Raw genomic sequence first — 17626 nt, forward strand, 5'->3', positions numbered from 1 at the left:
ATCCTTTTTTGTGAGGTGACGCACCTCAACACCTCGTTACAAATAGGAAGCCATTAACAGTCAATCGGATCGACCAATCAATCACATGAGACCATTTAAACATAACAATTTGTCCGTGGTGTCGCTCTTATCCAGATCACAACATTAGTTCCTCAACTTTCAGGGGATGGAGAAAGTGTCTAAATGAAAACCAAGAGCAGATTCTATATCTTTTCAATCTGAGAGGACGGGATTACTTGTAGCATTGTGGCGTCAGTGGTCCCAGTCGTCAGTGATGCGCGGTATGAATGAATCGCGAATAAATGTCAATATGGCATTAGGACAACCTTCAACCAATGATGGTACAGTTCCTTTGGCTGTGTCTCCGCGACATTAAGCACATAAGTTCAAGAGTTTTGTCGTCCCCCGGCTGTTACCCCCGTTAAGCTCAGATTTGATGGCAACTCCGTTTTCCTGTGCGTCGATAAATTATCCGTCCCGATACACGCGAAAAACTTCGTTGAGTCATTGTTATTTCGACGATCTGCAAATAATTGTACGTACTCCATACAATCAAAGAGAGCAAATTCGCAGGTTCAACATCGACCTTTTTTACACAGTGTTTATGCGAAAGCAATGAATGGCCTATTGAGCAAAAAAGCCGGCTTCGGCGCGTGGCGTCGCCGTCTGCAGCAAGCTCCTAAATTCCCATTGGCTGGCAGGCACTCCTGGCGCTTCGCATATGTAAACCAGACGGGAGCTGCTAGACAACGTCTGGGCAAGTGCAGAGCCACGTGGAAAAGCGACACGTCGTCAAGCCCGCGTCGCGCTGTCCTTACCCGAAGCGGTTAAGTTCAATTCGGCGCTAATACATTCGCATTCACAACTCATAAGTCGTGCTTAGGTGTCCTCGGTGGGATTTTTTGTTTGTTTGTTTTTGATTTAGGTTCTAAGTACCAGTAGTATAGTAGTCGGCGCTTCAGTTTAACTTGAAAAACTTCGTTGTAGCAAGTTTGTACGAACATCTTGTGGGGGCCAAGCCCCTCATATCGGGGTGAGGAGGCGCTAGCGACGTCCTTCTCCTTGGTGGGGCGAGGGCGATCCTCGCGCGCTTCCCTCCTCTCCCTACGAGGCGACGGGGGATGCGCGCAGGAGACTCCCCGAGAGAGACCGCCCTTGGGACGAGCAGCGATCGCACGGTACGTAAATGCCCTTCGGCCACTTTTGGCTGTTTCTTGCATTGGCCGTTGTTTCCCACTTACGTGGGTCACGGCACCCACCGTGTCGATTAGCGCATGCCTCGATTTGCGTCAGTGCGTTTATCTAGGATGCCCGGCGAGTCTCCGCGGGCATATTCCACTCATTGGTGGGTTGCCCCCGCGTCCGCGATGTGACGGCTTGCGCCGTCTAAGGTCAGCGGACGAGCGCCGATGCCGCCCAGTCGTGTCCAGTGGCGTGGCTTGAAATGTGTTGCGGCCACAGAGAGCCCCCTTCCCCTATGTCAGCGAGCGTTGCGGCCGGCCAACGCCGGCGGACGCTAACTGCTGCCCGACTACGGGCTGGGCACCCCCTGACGGCTGTATATGCCCCAGGGGCTAGGTGCGTAGTGCAGTGTAGTGTTTGTATCGTGGTTGTCCGCGTAATAAACCCCTGTACTATGAAATATATCTTGCTTCCATGTGAAGTGACTGACAACGTACACTCGCGGCGAGAGTCGTGGCTCGCTCTCGAACCCGTGGTGGGCAGAGTCTCTCGGCAGGGCAAGTTCGGTGCTGCGCGAGAGCAGTGAGAATAACGACGGCGCGTTATTCTATTATTGTTATTCTATTCCTTAATGGAAAGGATTAAGGATGGGATAGGATAATGCCCACATTTCTGGCGCCTCAACGTGGGGCAGCGTTTGATTGCTCATTTGCTGCCATACCGTAGCGAGCTTTGCTTGTGCAATCGGCTGGCCGCGCCAGGCACGCTAGTTGCGTGCAGTGTACGTTCCAGTGAGACCCGAATTTGGGCCGCCGGCCGGACCGGCTCCTCGTTTTGTGGATGCCGGCGAAGCTCGAGAGCGCGAGGGCTTCCTCGCTTCGAGCATGAGAACATAGGGCTTTCGTGCTGTGTTCGATTTTGAGGTTGATTTTGACGCAACCCATGCTCGGGTGCTAAAGGAGATGCTTGAATTCGAGTAGCCTCATTCCACAACTCAGAGTGTTCAAGCTAGTGTTGATCTCGTATCTATAGGGATTAATGCGACCGGTTCCTTCTGTGAGGATGCCATGTATCGTAGGTATTCACCCCGAAGAGCTAGCCACGGTTTTGGCGGAACGATTCCTTTTTCCGAGCAGTTTCTCGGCCGCCTTTGGTAGGCGGAGCGCCGTGACGTTGACTTGCTTTGCAACGGGCGCTGGGGACAGGGACCAGCTTGTATTGCTGGTGGTTCCGGGGATGAGTGTCCCGCTAGGCCGACTGGGGGCTCGTGGTGTAATACATCGCCACCATTATTGAGTATGAATGGTTAAAGGCGGAAGTCTCGAAAAGTCAGATATGCGTATTTTTGCGTTGTTGTCTTGGCTCGCCTTGGCCATACAGTCTGGTAGGCTCGAAGATCTTGTAAATGATCAGCCGCAGTGTCACTGGCAGGTGTGAAGTGGGACGTTTTTTTTTAGTTATTTAATTGGGTTTTCCATTGTTGGGAGACACCTGGCCTGTGATGACCTTAGTCATGTGCCGCCAGCATAGTGTGGAAATTGTGCACCTGGATTATTCCTAGAGCACGTCGCAATACCGCGCCCGGCTTATCCGTGGCGTGGCCCGAGCACCTTCGATATGTCCGACTGTTTTGGGCGGACACATTGTACCGTTTCTGCCGACATCACCTTTGTGGAGTCGCCTGGTCTGATGACGGTTATAGCCGATTGATGACCCCGCACGCGCACACCAGCCTGTCAACAATACTCCCGAGGCGATTCCTGGTGAGCCCGTTGACCCTTTCTCCAGCCCGTTATGTAAGTGAAAGAACGCATGTTTCTTATTGTGAATTCTTTGCTGTGTATTGTTAGTGTTTGCGTTGTGTGTACATGCTTGCAGCTTTCCATGGTAGTGCTCGTATGGTTGTGATAAGAATTGTGCATTTCTTTGTCTAGTCCCAAGCGTCCTGTATAGAGAAGTGTAAAAGAGACTTAGTTTTGACAGTGTTGAGGAGACGAAAAAAAAAAACATAAGCGCAATGGCTTTCGCCTTCGCCGTGGAGGGGGAACTCCGGGCGGTTGCTGGGCCGTCTATGTCCCCTCCTTCGGTTCTTGGAAATTCCGAGGGTGGTTTAGTTTGTATTTTGTTTTCGGTTTCTCCGCGGCAACGAGACGCGGGTTAGAGCAGTAATGTTGGGTTAGAGAGGGTGATGGCCCCCTTGCTTGGGGCATCTGTGCTCCGGTTTCCCTCGGCTCCGGGTGTCTTGTCGCCGCCGCGGTCCGTCTCGTCCTTGCGTGGAGGAGGGAGGGGAGATCGGGAGCGGCGTTTTGCAGGGGTTGGCGGTAGCTTTCGTTGTCTCATCTGTTGTGTGTGTGTTCATTTTGTGTGTGAAGTGAGTGAGTTACGGCCCATCGGTTCGTTCTCCGCGTCTGCTCGGCCGTTAGGACGATTTTCGCAGGCCTGACGCGTGGGGGACTGCGTATGCTGTTGTTTTGTTGCGTGTTCTCGGGCCAAGCTGTGAGGTGTGTGTGTACGCGCGCGCGCGCTTTCTTCGGCGTCTGCTGTGAGCGAACTTTCGTCGGAGGCCTCGTCCGTTCGCCGCGGCTAGCCTTGTGCTTCTGCCGCCTTGATGAATGTGACGTGTGTGCGCGTCGGCAGAGGGGGACAAATGTGCTTCCGGTGGTTGTTTCCGCCCCCGTGTTCCGTTCTTGCGTACAACACCGCAGACCTGCGTGTATGAGTGCGTGCGTGCGTCTGTGTGCCAGCTTCATTTCGGCCGAACAGTACACCGCTGGTGGTGCGTGTCTGTGGAAAGCGAACATGTCTTGTGGTGTGTGCCGGCACCGCGGCCTCTTCGGCTAGCTAGCTGCGGCCGGGGACGCCGACAACCGAGCGCAGAGGTGCCCTTCGTCTCCGGGAATGCGGGCGCCTTGAATGGCCGAGCTGACCTTGGGCTGCCTTCGACTCAGCCTAACCCCCCTCCCTTCCTTGCGTGGGGCTGAAGCTCGGGCCGCTCCTCTCTCTGGCTGCTGCCCCGTTCATCGGCGCCGATCTCGACTCCTGGCTTCCAGCGGGTGCACGCGCTGTGGTGCCTTCCTGTTGGATCGTCGGCTCACGCGCTGCTTCCTTCCCCTCCACCCCTCTGCGGAGCGACACGGCTCGACGCAACGGTGGAATCGCGCCTGCGCGTCTGCCCATTATCTTCGCCCCTCGAGAACTCTGCGACGAGAGACTCCATGGTGAGCCTCGTGGCCCCCCCCCCACGAACGCTGGTAGCGGGAGGATCTTTTCGCCCCTTTGTGCCCCGTACTGCCGAACAATGCGTAGCGCCGTGATGACCACTGCAACCCTTTGCGGACTTAGTGCAATATTTCCACCTCTGTGTATCTTTCTACACCTGTGTATCTAGTGTAATGTAATGAAGTGTACGTAATGTAATGTAATTAAGTGTTCTTAGTGCATTATATTTAACCGTAGGTTGTGTAATATAAGTAACAGCTGTGTTCGTGTAGTATAGTGTACGTAGTGCAACCTTAGTTGACCTCCTCTGTATAGCGTAACATTAGTTCCCTCACCAAGTGAGTAGAGTATTGTTTATAGTGTACATTTCTTGTTTCACACCTTGTTCATAGTTTGCATGTATATCTTAAGTATGTATAGCGTGTGTTGTGAATGCAGCGTTTGTTTAAGGGCTGGAGTAGAGGCTGGTGGGCACTAGCTTTGTTTTACTTACATTAAGATTGTTCTTTTTGGATGAGTACCTGATGGCCGGCTTTCCGACCGTCAGGGGGGCATTTAAGGAGAGGGGGATGTGGGGGCCAAGCCCCTCATATCGGGGTGAGGAGGCGCTAGCGACGTCCTTCTCCTTGGTGGGGCGAGGGCGATCCTCGCGCGCTTCCCTCCTCTCCCTACGAGGCGACGGGGGATGCGCGCAGGAGACTCCCCGAGAGAGACCGCCCTTGGGACGAGCAGCGATCGCACGGTACGTAAATGCCCTTCGGCCACTTTTGGCTGTTTCTTGCATTGGCCGTTGTTTCCCACTTACGTGGGTCACGGCACCCACCGTGTCGATTAGCGCATGCCTCGATTTGCGTCAGTGCGTTTATCTAGGATGCCCGGCGAGTCTCCGCGGGCATATTCCACTCATTGGTGGGTTGCCCCCGCGTCCGCGATGTGACGGCTTGCGCCGTCTAAGGTCAGCGGACGAGCGCCGATGCCGCCCAGTCGTGTCCAGTGGCGTGGCTTGAAATGTGTTGCGGCCACAGAGAGCCCCCTTCCCCTATGTCAGCGAGCGTTGCGGCCGGCCAACGCCGGCGGACGCTAACTGCTGCCCGACTACGGGCTGGGCACCCCCTGACGGCTGTATATGCCCCAGGGGCTAGGTGCGTAGTGCAGTGTAGTGTTTGTATCGTGGTTGTCCGCGTAATAAACCCCTGTACTATGAAATATATCTTGCTTCCATGTGAAGTGACTGACAACGTACACTCGCGGCGAGAGTCGTGGCTCGCTCTCGAACCCGTGGTGGGCAGAGTCTCTCGGCAGGGCAAGTTCGGTGCTGCGCGAGAGCAGTGAGAATAACGACGGCGCGTTATTCTATTATTGTTATTCTATTCCTTAATGGAAAGGATTAAGGATGGGATAGGATAATGCCCACAATCTGAACATTTCACTTTCAATGTTACAATTTGTGCTGCTATACACATACCAACACAGCATCACCTGCGTCAATCTCAGCACACTAAATTACTGTTCGGCGCAAAATGCCTCAAGAAGAATTACAAAACACCGAAGAGGGACAACAGCAACAACAAAAGAGAAGAAAGTCGTGCTTTCCACGGAAGTAGCAACGCACATTCTTCTTCATCTTTTATAGGCACATAGGAGCAGCGGCATCCCTCCGCAACGAAACACCGTGACGCCGCGCGGCGCCTTCCGCAGTCGATCGGTCAATCGCGTACAATAGAGTGATGTCAAGGAAAAGGCAAGGCTGGCCGCTACACGCCGCCGCTGCTGTGCTCCGAACGCAGTCGTCGGGGTCGACATCTTTTCTGTTTTTTTTTTCCGCGGCTTATGTGCCGTCCATTGGCAGCCAAATCTCCCAGGTGGTCCACCCCTGTAGACGAGGCGCGAACAAGTTCGCCGCGCCAGTGAGGCATACTTCGCCCCGATGCCCAGGACCCTCGCTGTGAAGCGCGCATAAGCAATCGCGGCGGTGACTCAATTGTTAAGCCAGCCGCTGCTATTCACGAAAGCGCTCGAGAATGAGGTTCGAGGCGGCGGCCAAGCGGTGAATTTATGTATTTCTGGATTCCGTCTCCTGCCAGTGCGTGAAGGCGGAGGAAAACACTTGTTTCCTGACTTGGTGCACGCCGGCGGTCGCGGCTTTGTGCGAATGGTAATAGAGTGAGGACAAGGGGCAAGGAGAGAACCTGCGAAGAGGGATGACAGGTTGTTAAGCGTATCTTCGCGCACTTGCGGCCGCTTCCTTCCACCCGAACGTGTAAAAAGGAAATAAAATTACGCAGCGAAGTACGTAAACACCCCGGGAAGGGCAGAAAGAAATTTGACCAAAATGCAAACAAGAAGTGCAGTTCAAACCCAAAGTACTTTGTCAGGCTATGTTGCGAATAAAGCACACCAACCACGCAGAAAACTAGGCAGCGAAAATATGAGTAAAAACCTGAGCACACGTGCAACACCATAACAATTAACGTACAAGAATCCTCTTTATGTTTGCCTTAGGGCAATTCACAGCTGTGTGCTGGAAGAGACTGACAAAACACAAGCCTCAAAATAAATTAGTATAGGCTCCTTCAAGCTAGCCAACATTCTATGATCAAATGATTCACTCGCATTATGCTTAAGTACAAACAGTGCGAACTAGGGTTTAACACAACGAAGCTACGCCCAGGCAATGAGGAGGAGAATATTGGAAGCCTATGACATAATTTAGTCTCTAAGTTGTTCTTTAACATGCACTGAAACCCAGTGCAGTAGGTGTTTTCATATTTCGCTTCCATCACCACACCGCGGCCAAGGGTTCGAACCGTGACCTTCTCTGTCTCTGTCTCTCTCTCTCTGTCTATGTCTGTCTCTGTCTCTGTCTCTGTCTATGTCTCTCTCTCTCTCTCTCTCTCTCTCTCTCTCTCTCTCTCTCTCTCTCTCTCTCTCTCTCTCTCTCTCTCTCTCTCTCTCTCTCTCTCTCTCTCTATCTATCTATCTATCTATCTCTCTCTCTCTTTCTCTATCTCTATCTATCTCTCTCTCTCTCTTTCTCTTTCTCTCTCTCTTTCTCTCTCTTATTCTCTCTCTCTCTCTCTCACCAGTGCAACGCTTCTGCCAATGAGACACCCGGCGTACTTGATTACATACTTAAGTGGCTCTTAGTCGTAACATTTTTCTGATGGAGGCGAAAAGCAAAAACGCCCGTGTGTACGAGATTTCAGCGCACGCTAAAGATCCCCAGGTGGTCAAACTTAATCCGGAGCTCTCCACTACGGCGTGCCTCATTGCCTGCGTTGCATCGGCGCGTTAAACCCTACAATCAATCAATCAGACATGACGGAGCCTTATGCGTTCTCGCTCACGGAAGCAGATTTTAATAAACATACTGTGCACATTTTTTTTCTACTATTTTTTAATGTTTTAGAGGGTGTTACTTCTTTTTGTAACCGTCCGAAGTACCGTAAAACACCCGGTTCCTCACCAGTTAAAATACTCTAAAACAAGATAACGAAGACCCTATGGACCAAGTAAGGAGAAGATACTATCATCAGCATAAGTAAACAAAAAGGTTCTAGAATACCAACGTCAGCACCTGAGGATCGCATCGAGACAAAGATTTTAGGATCAGTCAGCGCAAATTATAATGCAGAGCCTGCAACTCAGTGGACCAGACATACGAAGAGCTCAGAAGAGATGGCTCCATGTTAAACAGGGTGATCAATTTCGACTGCTACGGATCGACGAAACAGGAGGCTTGCAGAACAGTTGCCTACGATGCAGGTGGGAATAAATTATCGGCAAGGCGTTTCAGGTAAATTGTGCTACATGAACATTGCAGGGAGGTTAAAAAAACGTACTGGACAGGGCTGCATGCAAAGGAAAATTAGTTTACGTGCAAGTATAGTCCTCAAATCCAAGGATAAAAAATTACACCATTTTCCCGTAAGGGAACCCTGAGTAGTATGCGAAGCAGCCATGGGGTCGACTGAAGTTCCCATTAATTTTCAATTCGTCGTTTCCGTTGATGTTCAGCTTCGCGTGCCTTCGTTGTATCAGTAGCTTCTTGACGTGGTTTTATTGAGTGAAGTACATAAGGCGCGTTCGTAGCACATGCTCCCGTCTCGGTGTGTAGCGCAGTGGGAAGAGCGCCATGTAGCTCCCGCTGCGGTCAGAGAGTCGTGGGATCGAAACCTGGCGCCGCCAGACTATTTCTTTTTATAGTGGGCTAAGCTGACGTCAGCCCAAACGCTGACGGGGCTGAAGAGACGCGCATGCGCAGTAGAGTGCGGACGGCGGACAACGACAACGAGGGAGGGAGGGACACAGCCCCGAGCATGAAATGCTTCGCATCTAAAACTGAGCCGTTTCCAGTCAGTGGAGGTGGATGGCCCGCGAAGCTGTGTAGAATGTTAGAAACACCGCAAATCCTCCAATGCCAAAAACTTCAGAAAGGAGAGACGAACGCTACCAACTCCACGGGATCTGTATACACAAAAGATGGATCTTTAATCTTAACTGTATTCATATCACCAAACACACCTAAAAGCTGTTATAGAGGAATTCACGTGAACCCACTTTGCCTGGGTGAAATGAAGTAAACACACTCCTGTGATGTCATCGACGCGTCGGTGGCTTCATTGTGCATGTCTCCAAGTTCATGCAGTTCATGTTGGAAGAGGTTCAACTAGAAGAATGCAGGCGTTCGTTGCATGGTGCACCTGGAGCCCCAAATTCTTGGCCAATTCCTCGCAAGTGTGTGTTGCCTAAGTGGGTTTGTTCCTGGGCCCTGGGTTTGTTGAGGACGGACATGACAATTCGGACTGTCCTCGCAATGTACAGCTTCGCTGAAAAATATGATATTCAAGAATACTCAAGCGGAACTAGTCAGCTCGCAGGCTTCCGCTCGCATTCACCTTGGTAAAAAGAGTAGTGAAGCCGCCAGTTTTCTTTTTTTTTTCTCTGGAGGAAACTTAATGTAAATTTCTTCATGCCACATCTTCATATACAACTTGGTTCGATTCCCGGCCGCAACGACCGCTTTTCTGATGGATGCGAAAAGCAAAAACGCCCGTGTGTACGAGATTTCGGAGCACGTTAAAGATCTCCAGGTGATCAAAATTAATCCGGGGCCCTCAACTACGTCGCGCGTCATCACCTGCGCGACGTCGGCGCGTTAAACCCTACAATCAATCAATCAGTGAATACACCGCTTCCATGTAGAACATGTCAACTAAGAATAATCAAGCGGCGCTACCCCTGCTCGAGCGCTGCCACTCGCATTAACCTTAGTTAAACGACTAACAAAATGGCCAGTTCTCTCCCGTAGAAAAATTAATTTAAATTTTGACTACTATACTGCTCTAGCTGGAGCGCGGTATCTTAACCCGGAAGCGTATTTCCAAACGCTTCGCTGCACAGAGCACCCACGTGACATGTCTGTTTGCGCGATGCAGAACGGTAATTAAACGTATTGGCTGCGCCTAAAAACTAAAGCGACCTAAAACATACCAACCCACTATAATTAACAAAAATAACATGTATATTTTGGGTTTAGAAAAAAAATAGAAAAAAGTTAGGCAAAGTAAAAAAAAAAAAAAAACTAAGCCAGGGCTCGAACCCAAGCCGTCAGCGCCTGAGTACTCTACATCGAGGCCACATAGCCCGATCGGTGGGCTCATTTTACCAGGCGCTCAAAAGAATAGCGCGCGCAGTGACATCACACATCCCGTAAATGCTCTGTGCAGCGAAGCGTTTGGAATCACGCAACCCGGAAATCTCTCCCCCAACACCTTGCTCATCATGACCATGGCGGCCATTATCATCATCGCTGGGCAACGTAGCAGCTTGTGCCATGCCACGCGAACGCTGCGGAGTTCTTTCTGAACAGGGCGTTCATAAAAGTCCTTGCAAGACGACGTCCTGGACCGCAGCCCCAACAGTGCGTGGGTTAAGCGTGCACCCAGCGTGTGAGACCATGACTAGCCATCAGCTCGTCGCTTGGAAGAACGCGCACGTCAGATCAAATTTTGCGAGCTTCGAAGACCTAGCTTGGCACGGGAAAACCCTTCTGCAAGCTGCTTCACGTGCTCTTCTTAACTGTCCGCCTGTCACTCAACGAGATGAGATGTGGCGCGAAGCTTGAATATGAGCGTGTGCCCAACACTGAGCTACTGCAGTCAGGTCTGTATAAAGCAGTCGTGGGAGTTCGCAATCAAGGCATAATCATTACATTATTCATTACGAAATAGCCAAGAGGTTGTGAAACTATTCGACAAGGCGCAGGCTGACCATGCTGGCAGGACACGTGCGACGAAGGTCAGGGGGACTGTCAAGATGCTGCTGAAGGAGACTTCGTTTGACGGCCAAGGTCACAGCGCCAGCTGAGCCCGCACCCTACAATGCGTCACGACGCCGTAGTTCCGAGCCCTACGAAGAAGTGCAGGGAATGATGGAGCTGGTGAAGGATGCGACCATTGAGCGATGTCTGCCCAGCTTTCCACTGAAACTATATGTGACGTCGCATGAAGACAGAATGCGCCGAGGAGGCGAGATTGGCCGACAAGATCCTTGAACTGTTGCTTCCCCGCAAGTTACAGGGACCGCCTGCCGGAGAATGCTTGCACGAGAACTGATCGGTGGACCGACTTTTTAACACGTTATTAATAAATGAAATGCCGTTAACGCGACTTAAACAGTCTAACAAGCTTTCTGCATGCGCACGTCATGTATCGACGCACGTCATTTCTTTTCCTAGATATCAGTCGATGCCACTGAACGTCAACTGAGATAACTAAGAAAAGCTACGATGGTTTTAATTGCCTCATTGCCTCATGGCTGCGCATTCTCTCTAAACGCATCATCGAGATTGATGGTTGAAAATTAATTTCGTGAATTATACAGCCAGTTGCCCCACCTCGTAAAATCGCGTCTGTCGGTGTGAAGCCTGCGAAGGTCATACAGAGAGAGAAAGAATGCCGCGCGAGCCTGAAATCTCAAGACAGAACAAGTCACTTGTGGGAAGGTAAAACAAGTTCCCTCATCAGTCATTTTAAAAAATGCACCCAGTTCAGACGAAATTCGCCATAATTTCCACGCATTGAGCAAATGGCTCAAAATAGCTTTCGCTGTTGGCGTTGCGTACAATGGTAGGCGTCTATGGTGAATAATCATGTGAGACTTGCGCCAGTCCGCACTCGCAAGTTAGGTTTTTTTTCTCTTCCTTTTAATGAACTCTTCATAGTCCAATGTTATGGTCCCTAATTGCTTGCTACTCCGTAATTCATATGATTTCCTCACGCAGGCTGAGCACGCATATAAACTCATTCGGCGAGTGCAACTCTGGCGTTTGGCTTATTCGCTAAAGCCCCATGGCTGCATCACTGCCCCCTGAAAGAAGTCTCGAAATGCCATACAAAAGGCTTTTTTATGCCTCAGAGTATGAAGGTTGCCTTGAAGGGAGATTAAGGGGCCCACTGAGTCGTCTATCAGAGCGTTGTTATATACAAATAACATGTCGTTGCCCTTTCAGCGTGTAGAGACAAAAGACACAAGAACTCGGCGCTGTGCCGCCAACTAAGGACGCAGCTAAGGGTTCGTTAAACCAGCCCCAGACAGCACGAACCCCGCGTATTGAAACCCACGACACGCGAACCACACAGAATCCCGCGAGCACGCCAGCAACCTCGGTAACGACGCCCATATAGAAGGCTAATCTTCCAGGCCTCCTCTTAATGCGCTTTTACTGCCCGCCATTAATCTTCAATAACCGCGCTCACCGGCCGAGTCAATCCGGTCGTAAATTGCGCCGACATAGTTAAGCGTTCCGCATCATCCAAGCGCCGTCTCGACGGGGAATTCATACGTGCATGTATACGGTTACCGGCCTCTTCAAGGAGGGCCTTATTAGAAAAGAAAACCTTTCCCCTTTGGTCTAGCCTGCGTTTTATCCAGGATGTCAGCCGAGCTGCTGTAAGCTTGCGTTCCAGCGGCGATGTTTCTTCGGGGCGTATGTCGGTCGCTGGTCCGTCGGCAACCGGGTGTTTTAGGTCGAGCCTGCACTCCATCAGCTGAGCGAGAGTTTATTTTTCATGGCCTTGTTCGGAGATAGCGAGGAGGCGGCCTCGCTTTTACGCCGAAGGGAACAACATGGGCGCGATGTTTATGCAGGCTGGGGTTCAGGTTTTGAAGGTTTTTATTTTTAATATCATTCTTACGGTGACCTTCCAAGGATAACAGGCGTGGCGACGTTGCCCGAGCGCCTTTCCACTATTGTTGTGCGTTGTCTGTGAGTTTTCCTTCTGACCAACCGATTCCTCTCCCTCAGTGTTTGGTTTTCGTTTTCAAAGTTCTTTTTTTAGTGGGCAGCACTCTGACGGCCGTTAATGTGGTTCTACATCGGCGTCGGAGTCGTAACCGAGCGAGCAAAGATAGAAAATGGCGCAGGAAAGTGTGGCGAAAGTGGACGGGGAGGGTAGTATGCTGAGCCCGCACGCGACATTCCTCGGCGGCGAAGCATGGCAAAAGTGTGAGGACGAGGTAGTGCAAGATGACGCCATAGTGGCGCGTGCCGTCATGCGCTCGATGATGATGTGCGTTAACTTCCTGAGACGCAGTTCGCAGCCTAGGCGCAGTTTGCGCTGCCGACGCAAAGGCTTACCATCGCTCAGGAGTGCGCACAGGAGTGAGTGCTCAACAACGAGTGAGGCAACCATGCAGTGGATGTGCTTCGTGTCCTACTGGTTGAGGGGCTCACCCGAACCACCTGAAACACGATTCAAACACAGGTTCAAACACGATTTACAACACATGCTCGGTGGCGCCGACGCACTGCGAGATAGAGTAGGGCACGCCGCCGTGCGTTCGCTGATCACGCGATCCCTTCCTGAGACGGCAGCTATGCGCCGTGACCGAGAAGACTGCAGTTCGCGCTGCGCAGACATTTCGCATTAGAGAGTATAGTACTCGTCAGCCGTTCCTTTATTTTTGACAGGATAATGATGATTGAGTATGGTGGTTTAACGCGCCGACGCTTCACAGGTGATATGACGCGCCGTAGTGGAGGGCCCCGGATTAATTTTAACCACCTGGGGATCTTCAACGTGCGCCGGAATCTTGAACACCTGGACGTTTTTGCTTTTCGCCTCCATCAAAAAAGCGATTTCTATTTTTTTTGTTTGACAGGAAGTTAGTCATGAAGGATACTAGCACGTTAAGTGCATGTGGAGCAAATGTTTTGCTGAACAAAAGAAGCTTTTTTAGAAGTAAGTGCAACGTAGAACAAGATTAGGTTTATGCAGAGGTCCTCGGCACAATGCTGCTGTGGTATACTCAAGCTACAGCTTCAACTACCGAATGTGGTGACCACAAATTAAATCGCGAGTCGTTCGCTGTCGTTTAAAGGCCAACTGCACTCAAAATTTTTTTTGTCCAAATAAGTAGTCTATGCTCTTAAAATCACCATGGCGAAATCCTTAGCTTCGTAATCACAGAGAGCGCTAGGTACCGCCGTTCAAAGTACCTCCGAGCAGACGACGTTTGCACCTGGCGGAGAGTCGCCGTAACAAGTTCCGAGCGGCCTGTGACGGAGGTTGGGGAACCTGTCCCGTGAAGCTCTTGCTTCTCCGGCGACTTGCAGGGCGCTCTGCCGGCGCAGGGATGCGTTCGCCCGGGGTTTCTCTGCTACACCAGCGCGCTGTACCGGCGTCGCCATCAAATGTTTAAACTAACCGCATAGGCAGTATTATCCCCCATTTTTCTCAATGCAAAAAAAAAAAAATGATTAGAAGCCTAAACCTATTCAGGCGCTTGCGAACGTGTTGGAGTTAGCAAAACTCTTTTTACTTGAAAATAATATTTTTACCCAAAGAAAAAAATAGCGCGAAAGGAGCACTTGCCTTATATTTGTCATTCCTATTGCATTTACCACAGAAAAAAAAATATTATAAATTATTGACCACTTGCACTTCCGCGTCCAATACTGGCCTCATTTGGGCTGGCCCAACGCCACCTCTATCCTTTAGACATTTCCAAAAGTTTTACGACCCAAATAGAGTTCTTGTACACGCGGCTATAAACATTTGTGCGACTTTTGTCTCCCCTGAAGTGAACCAAAATCAGCCTTTCTCGTAGTAACAAATACACCCGCACAAATATTGGCCGTCGTATTTGGGAAGTGCGAAAACTAAACTGCTCCTCTCCTAAACAATAGATTATATTTTTGTTCGATTCCCAAGTGAAGTATTTGATTGATTGATTGATTGTACGGTTTAACGCGCCGACGCAACGCAGGCGATGAGGCGCGCCGTAGAGGAGGGCTCCGGATTAATTTTGACCACCTGGGGATCTTTATCGTGCGCCGAAATCTCGTACACACGGGCGTTTTTGCTTTTCGCCTCCATCAGAAAAGCGACCGCCGCGGCCGGGAATCGAACCCGCGACCTCGTGCTCAGCAGCGCAACGCCCAAGTGAAGTATTTACTTTGAGCGTTAGATTTAGTTTATTTGAAAGTAAAACGTTTTCAACAGTACCTGTCTCTGGTTAAAGTAGAAAACAGCGGTAGATAGGAAGTGTTTTCGTGTTTTAGTGCGTCATTTAGCCCTGGAGGCGGACTTATAGTTTCAGATCCCTTTTATAATTCGATTCTCGATGTGCACACAGGGGAAAAAATACTGGGCCGATATTCACGAAGCTGTTTGCATGTAATGTATAGCAGAAATAGTGATTTATCTCCGCCCGCGTGCGATTTTTTCCCTTCAGAGAGGGCGACGTGATAGCCGAGGGGTTGGCTATAATAAAAGCTGCTTTTCGATATCGTATACGAGCAAATAGCTTTGTAAATCAGGGTCCGGGTTTTACTTGCAATGCCGAAAATTGCTATTCCGGCAGTTATTATGATGGAAAAAATTACTGTCGGGCGGTCTACTTCATCTAGATTGATAGCAACGGGATGCCGGAATTGCGCTCAACTCCATTATCATGGGCAAACGTTAGTGGAAGTTCTTCTGTGGAAATAAAAAAGCGAAACGCGGCACTACCACGCGCATTTGAAGGCGGCTCTGAGCGGCCGCCGGCTCTGGCGCGGTCGCTTCCGTTCCCTCACGTACGTCACGTCCGGCCGCCGCTATGGCCGCCTTTTCTATTAGATGCAGAGCATCTGATTCACTCGCCTTGTCCCTCCGGCGTCGTCGTCGTTGTTGTCGGCGTTGTCCACCCCTCTGCCATTCTCCTCGCCGCGCGAGCTGCGCTCTCCGCCGCTCTCCGCCGCTCACCCCCTCTCCTCTCCGATAACGAACACTCTCTGGCGAGGGGCATTGGATTGGATTTGATTGGATTGAATTGGATTGGATTGGATTGGCTTGGCTTGGCTTGGATTCGGTTGGATTGGATTTGGATTGGATTGGATTAAAGTGGATTGTGTTGGATTGTGTTGCGTCATAGCCGCGGCACGTTGCGTCATAGCCGTGGCAGACGCGCTGGGGCCGGCGCATGTGCAGTACTCTCTCTTCCGCGGTTTCCTCTCCTTCGGGCGCGCTACGCATATAACCGGTGTGCCGTTCTCCGGCGAAGCAACATCCACGCTTGGCTCAAACACCTAGAGTCCACGCCGCTTTACAAGTACGCCAACGTCGTCATCGACTGGGACCAGCTTACGCAGTCCCCTCAACGTTATGCGCGCTATAAAACGCGTTCCCTTCGCCGCTCCGCCTATGCGTCGCATCTACACAGGGGTTCCCGCGAGGGGAGGTGGGAGTTTTTTCAGTTTCGGTTCCGAAAACGCGAATGTCGCGAGCCGTTTGCGTCGCGCGCGTTGATGTTTGAAGCGCAGTATTTTGCATTTCTCACCCTTTTTATATGAACTGTTAAGTGACATTATTTTTACGTTGTCGAAAATTTGAGTGCAGTTGGCCTTTAATCACCACAGTGTACAGACGTCCTGTCTTCCTGAGAAGGGCCCGGTTTGGTTTGCTTGGTCACACCTTTTAATCACCGTTCCAATGACGTCTGGATTGCAGGGGGTTCATGCGAAGGGGGGGGGGGGGGACTTTTCTTTTCTCTTTTATTTCCCACCGTCATATCTGCATTCGGAGCACGGTGTAAGAATAATCTTACACCATGATTTGGAATTCATGTGTGCACGCGAAAACTTATCTTACCCCAACTCAGTCATCTTTATGATCATTGGCGGGACGTAATAAGTATACGCTTGAGATCATCACTGGGCAATTAGTCTATTGACTTTCCGGTTGATATTTAAATATTCCGGATGATTGATATTTGAAACTAACCAATTCGTTAAGTCGCGTGAGCCAAACGAACCAGTCGGGCCCCCTTAAAAATGGTGCCTGAGTTTGTCTTCATATAGGATTATTCCTGTCTTTCCGTAACCAAAAAAAAAAAAAAAAAAAGACGACGGCAGCTTGATGATAGATTTTTTTTTATGAAAACTGTAAGCTTACAGCTACAAAAGAAAAAAAATAGAAGGTGGCGGACTCTCTGGATATATCTGCTCTTGTACCTTCCTCTTTTGCAAGAGTCAATAAACTTTTTTTCTTTTGTTTTCTTTCTAACATTTATGAATACGAGGCCATGTAAAGTTTCATGAGAATGAGAGACACAATCTCAAATGTCGCCCTTTTGATGCTGGGTGCACAAATTCTGCATAAGAAATCAGAGAAGCAGCGGGGACGCTATTCACTAGTGCCAGAAATTACGGCAATGGTGATATGGAAGCTCAGCTAATTAGTTTATGACATCTGAAGATGGCTGTGAGTAAGCCCACAAACAATAGTAGAGCTAGAAAGAAACTCATTGCCACAGCAACCTAACTTCCATACGAATGCCATGATCTCAACCGCACTGTGGCGATGTCGATAAAAAACAACACTCAAGGCCAACGTGAAGCGCTTTATGTCCTATTAGTACCTATACATGACCACAGACGATCAACTCGTCAAATATGCAAATAAGACTTGTCGATTAATCGTGTTGGTTTGTTTAATAAAATCCTACCCTTGGCGGGGATCAAGACAAACTAGGCTATGTTAGGAAAGCCAAAGCTTACATTTGTGCAATAAGATTGCGCACCGAATTGACACTCACTGTTTGTGCAGGTTGGAAAAAAAAATCAGGGAAGCTTGCGTTCACGCGCAATACTTGAATGGCGAAGCCGTTGTAGGTGATCACTGACGGACGCATAGTTGAGTTTTGGTATCGTTGTGGCGTCGTGGTTGACTTCAGTGGC

This window comes from Haemaphysalis longicornis, unplaced genomic scaffold (genome assembly GCF_048455015.1).
Source record: "Haemaphysalis longicornis isolate Haplotype H1 unplaced genomic scaffold, Haemaphysalis longicornis Haplotype H1 scaffold_4, whole genome shotgun sequence".
NCBI lineage: Eukaryota > Metazoa > Arthropoda > Arachnida > Ixodida > Ixodidae > Haemaphysalis > Haemaphysalis longicornis.